This window comes from Medicago sativa, chromosome 6 (genome assembly GCF_051527215.1).
Source record: "Medicago sativa cultivar Bolivia chromosome 6, Bolivia_mono, whole genome shotgun sequence".
NCBI lineage: Eukaryota > Viridiplantae > Streptophyta > Magnoliopsida > Fabales > Fabaceae > Medicago > Medicago sativa.
In genome coordinates, this window is record NC_140754.1 from 58,765,001 (window position 1) to 58,771,077 (window position 6,077).

Genomic DNA, 6,077 nt, shown 5'->3' on the forward strand with positions numbered 1-6,077 from the left:
TTTACTATTTCCTTCTCACACAATTTATGCTAGCATATTTTTTTTCTTCTGTTTCTTTAGGAGCTGTAACTTCTCTTATAGTTAGTGTGACTAGGTTTGAGTTCATATGTTGAAGATGATGATGGAGAGTGAGGCTTTGATGAGAAGGTGATGCTTTTACAGGTTTCTTTCCCCTTCAGGTTTTTCACTTATAGTTCTTTCCTTTTTGTGTCCTGCTTTTTGAAACATTGTATTTGCATCAGGCTTGCCTTGATTTAAAGCTATATATGTTTTGTTGTTCTCCACTTCTTTGTGTGTGTCGCTGATATTTGTTGTAGTATCTTGCTTGACAATATGTAATTACCTCTTAATTATTTAACATATGATTTTGGTTTTTGAAAGGAACATATGAATCTGCTATTATTTTTCATTCTGTGTTGCTAATCATTTGGCAAGAACATATGAAGTGTGTTACATATTTTTGCAAGTGGGCATACTTATGGAATCACATTGTAGCTTACTTTATATCAAGGTACTTTGCTATGTTCTTCTCTATTGACTTCAACCAAGGCACGAGTATTTTCTCATTTCTCTATAGTTTTTTTTTTTTTTGAGGAATCATTTCTATAAAGGTGTTTGCTCATTATCTGTATCATTTTATGAAGGCAGAGTGACGTATGAGAACGATCAGAATCTTAAGGCGACTAAGCTTGGTTTGTGGCTTCTAGGGACAAAGGAAAATGAGGAAGAAACAACATTATCTATTAGAGTATGCTCTACATGTGTAATGTCTTCCTTTTTCATATTATTTCAAGTTGCAAGTAATTTAAATTGAGTTTTAAGGTAGTTTTCTTTGACTGCTATAAGGAGCTTATTTCATAAGGTTATACTTAGATGTGTATATTTTTTATCCAAGCTTATTTTGGGTTTCTGTGGTGACTTTATCAAAATCACGGTGCGCCACCGTGATTTAGAAAAAATTATAGGGTGCAGCTTTTACAATAACCATTATTCTATCCTTTGTGTGCATTTAAAAAATTAACTAATGATTTGCCTAAAGTTTCTAATTTGTTTTACTGGTCTGATTACAGTCCCTCTCTCTGATAATTTTCTACAACTATCGAAGATTTGGTTGAATCAGCTGAGGTTAATTATTTTGTTCATGATTTTCGCAAGATTACTCTTCATTCTACTGTTTTATGCCAAAATTAATTTATTTTGTGTGTGTAACAATGTTGCTTCATAGATGCTTCAGTTCAGTGTTGGCAAGAACCTGTGAGTTTAAGACTGGTATAGGATGGTCTACCAGGCATACAGTAAATGTGCATCGAGAGTTATTACTATTATTGTGAAGATTTTATGTGAAAAATGACAAGGTCTGCAATTCTGAGGCAAGTTAAATAATCTCTAATTTTAACTTAAAAGTGTATTGTCGATAAGTTTATACTTTTTTTTTCTACAATCAATGATTTAGGATACTACTGAAGGATGTTTTCTTTTTAAGCTTGAATCTCATGGATTTGATATTCGCTCTAGAGTAAACCATGTGAATCTGTGGATGCCTATTTTATCTTTCGATGAACAGCAGCGACATCCAATTTGAGTTTTCTATATCAACTCATATTTTGTATGTTTAAAAAAGATAGATATTCACCCAAATAAATAATGAAAATCCATTTCATCTTAATTTTATATATGATAGTAATTGCTATCATGATTCTCAATCTTTTTGTATGATGGACAACCAATTAAGTTAACAATCCTTAATCAACACATGGTTGACATTTACTTGTCGTGCATCGAAAAAAATTATGGTAAGCTAGAAGTTTGATCATGTCAATGTATATGGTTGTTGAATATATGGTATGGTAGACTATTATCCATTTTTACCCTCAGTTGCAGGGGTAATAGTTGCTGAATAAATTATGGTTGTTGAACTTTGGTCTGTTAGTAAAATGAGTATGTGGTAAAATAGCTATCAATGAATGTGGTCAGAGATTACGCGCTTTCTGAATGGCAGTTTATCAGAGTTTAAAAAATATACATGAAAAGGACATTGAAAAAAGTTTAGTTTCATTAGTTTATACCAGATGTTATGAACAAAAACTCTTCAAAACAAATTCATGGAAACCCTTCAATCACATTAAGTCCTTATCTGTTGTATCATTAAATCTAATGATTGGATGAGTGAGGGTCATTCATGTTCTGATGTGAATGATGCAGAAATGGATACATGAGGATGCGCAAATCATGTATATTGTAGGTGCCATAGTGTCATGGTTAAACCAGATGTCCATAAAAATGGCTAATATACCTGAGCCTTTTTTTTTGTCACATTTTTTTTGGAAATTAGGTTAAGGTTTTACCATCTACAAGCAAGCTCTTATATAGCAAGGTTATCAATCTGAGTGTGTTTATAAGGATGCCTGTCAATTAAATCCATTCATTATGATTTCAATTGGATGTGAGCTATAGGCTATCAGAAGGATATTTGCACAATTTGTTAAAATGACACAATGGACTTGCTTGCACGTTTTACCACATATTATGTAATTAGTGCACTCTATTCTATGTTGTCATAGTTTTTTATTTATTTAAGCAATCACGATTTCTCTTGCACAGGTTTATGTTATCAATGAGATAAGTACTCATCATTTCTCTAAATACATGTGAAGGTGTTGGCATGGTTTGATTTCCCTTGAAGGGCGGCTGCATTCCCCCATACATAAGCCACTACCATTTTGGATAATCATGATTATCACTTCCTGTGATTGTTTTGTAAAACTTCAGGTAAAGTTCCTAAATCTTTAGTCTTAAAACTTTTATGTCAACTATAGTGTTTTTATATAAAATTCATCATATATTGATTTCAACCTCTGAAGTATCATGAACTCGATTCGAGATGTGACTATTTTTAGTAGTGAAATTGAGTAGTTGTGATGTGATGAAGTGTAGTATTGATCAAGTGATGTTGATGGAGTTTTGTGCAGAAATGAAGAAATTAATAGGGAATACTTCTATGATATGGCTGAGTTCAAGCAAAGGGGTCGACTTCATCTGAAATTATTGTTATTTTTATGAAATTGCATTGCAGGTTTGTGAAGATGAACCTTTATCAATTATATTAAAGGTGCAAGCACAAATGAAGATAGTTTTTTTGGTACCTGTGTTGAAGCTAGGCTCCCATAAAGGATAAGTATACAAGACTCTCAAAGTGGGTTGGAAAAGTGGGCAAATGTTTAAGTCTTCCATATAATTAGTGTACATAATGAAATTTTCTGTTTTGTTGCTTTGAAACACCTTATAGTGAAGCAGAAGAGTCAAGTAAAGGGAAGCAACAAAAGTTTACAAAAATTGAGTTCTAAAATTGTGTGGTGCAAGTTTAATAATAATATAGAAGAAGGTTGGTTTGAGTTGGGATACCTCAAAAATGAACCTGTCGAGAAGGACATGTAGGGAAGTAAAGAAGAGAGCGAAGAAAGGTAGAATGAAGAAGTCATGAAAGGCAGGGTAAGATTCTTGTTGCCTGTCAAGGGAGGTCAAATGTTGCACCAAATCCATTGATTGTCACCCCAAACAAACAGCCAACCCTTGTTGTACAATTATATACTTGCACTAGTCTTATTTATAAAAACTATTTGAGTAAAAAAAAGTTTATCTATATGATCAAAAAATAAAAAATCAATCAACTTTTATTAAAGTGATATTTAATACTTTACAAATTTCTATAAGAGTATACCCCTTTCCATTTTCACAATCATTTAATACTAAATGTATTTGGTGTATATTATAGATTAGATACATTAGTCATTCAATAAACCTAAAAATGCATGGTAAATATTACATTGATATTTAAAACAACAAATAATTTTGGACATGGAAATATTACAAATGGAGCACTTATAATAAGATGGATAGAGTGTTTTTTCTCATTAATATCTTATTATTTATTGTTTTTTATTCACCTAACTTTTCCAGGTATTTAATAATAAATAAATCTTATTTTATCATTGAAATCAACGTATCATTATTTAAGTTAAGAGGTCTGCAAAACTCAAAAACAACATCTAAAACGAGACGAAAAGAGTATTATTAGAAAAATATTTTTTGGACATACAAACAAGTTAGGATGCTCCCAACTTCTCAAAAATAAATAAAATGAGATGTTTTCATCTTAACAAAATGTTTTGTTTTGTTTTTAGTCCTTAATGATCAATTTATGTTCAAACTAATGTTAATATTATGACGTTTTTATGCTCAAGATGTGTCCATGTTATGTCCATGTTCACATTATTAATATATGTTCAAGAAATGTACATGTCAAAATTGTATCTATTGATGATAAAAACAAAACAAAAAAAAAACAAAAAATTATGAGGATGAAAACATTTAGTTTTATTTTTGAAGGACTAAAATCCAAATTCACTATTTAGAAAGACGGAAAACTTATTTAACTCATTAAAAGTTTCATCTATAAGAGGGATAATCACAAGTGATAGATTAATGGAATCAACTTATTAAATTGCGTCCCATTTTCTTTGTGCGTATCTTTTTCATAAATGAAACCTTCCATTTTTATGAGTAATAAAGTGGATGTTCCCAAAGAAAAAGAAATACAGAGAATGATGTTAAAGATATGATCATTTTTCATGTGATAGGAAGATGAAAATAAGGAAAAAAAATGAAATATTGAATAGATGTTGAGAAAATTGGAGTGTTCATACGTTATTGATGTCTTGTTAACGAGTGTTTCTGGAGTACTATTCTTTAAAGATTTCGAAAGATGAAATTATTTTATAAAAAAGTCAAATATTTCGATTTACAATGCATTGATTACACATATTTTTAAGAAAGTTATCATTTAAAGGTTTTAAAGAGTGGCCCGAAGGCACTCGTTATTATAGTAATTATATTTCTACAACGAATTTGTTACAACTTTTTTTTTTCTCTCTCTTCTTTTGAAACAAAAACAATAGAGAAAGAGAAAAGGAGAGAAGAATAATACAATAAAAATATAAGAAAGATAGTTTTTTAAAAGTTACACAAAATAATTGCAAAAATATCATTCCTCGTGTTACTATTACTAGTAATTAGTAGAAAAATTTGTCAAAAAAAGCAAGTTAGAAGGAAAGTACTCCTAGATTTGTTGCCAAAGCTGAATAGTTAATTGTCAGCGTAGAACACAATCACATTCACAGGTCACCTCCAATTAATTGGAATATGACATGGAAGGAAAAACAAGAGATGATTTGTATGTTTCAAAAGAAATAAAACTTTCACGTTTCTAGCATACTTTGTTTATTACACGAACATAGATTTTTGGGCCAAATGAACCTTACCATATGAGTGACATGAGTAACAATCCTCTTCATTTTTTAAAATACATACATGAAAATGTCATATAGTCAGAGTGGAGAGGAAAAATATAAATCCTACCATTAAATGAATAAACATTAATTATGTTATATTTTTTTCAAACTTCTCTGTATTTGTTTCCTTGATTTATAACTACAAGCATTAGTATGATTAAAAATTTGTCTTCAAGATAGAACTCATTTGGATTAGTCTGATGATGCTGACTCGGGTCTTTGAAGTATGCTATTCATCCTAAAGCATAAATTTCTTTTTAAATTACTGCATAAGTTTATTACTACATAAAAAGTACCTAAACTTACTAAACAACATAATCATTCTATTTATAATTCCTAACAAAAGAAATCTAAATTCACCCATGTGATTATAAATTGATAGGGACATTGCATGTAATATGAAAGAGGGTCGGGGTTCAAATCTTAGACATCTCACTTAATCATTTTATGAAGTGAATTTATAGTCATTAGACTACTTAAGAAAAAATCTAAATCCGCAGTGTTAAGACACCAAAATTGCTAGCAAAGTATGCAAATTAATTTTAATGGTGAGGATACTATTTCCATAGTGGTAAGAAACCAAAATTGCTAGCAAAGTATCCATAATGGTGAGAACACCAAAATCTCACATTCTAATGGCTGGATTCACATACTTTATGTGTGAAGAAGGGAATTCAAGGTTCAAACTCTAACCCTTGCAGATTATTGTCCTTGTAGATACCAATTAAG

General features: G+C 30.4%; 1 long non-coding RNA gene across 4 annotated transcripts in view; it reads left to right on the forward strand.

Annotated features, from left to right (window-relative positions):
• Positions 1-3,533, forward strand: part of LOC146915941 (uncharacterized) — a 4,575-nt gene extending 1,042 nt beyond the window's left edge. For all 4 annotated transcript variants that reach the window (XR_015014804.1, XR_015014806.1, XR_015014807.1 and 1 more), the window contains 5 exons: positions 1-511; positions 645-1,125; positions 1,226-1,370; positions 2,655-2,769; positions 3,074-3,533. The exon at positions 1-511 is cut by the window's left edge. This is a non-coding gene — a long non-coding RNA (uncharacterized LOC146915941). The remainder of the gene's footprint in view (positions 512-644; positions 1,126-1,225; positions 1,371-2,654; positions 2,770-3,073) is intronic.
• Positions 3,534-6,077: the final 2,544 nt, after the last annotated feature.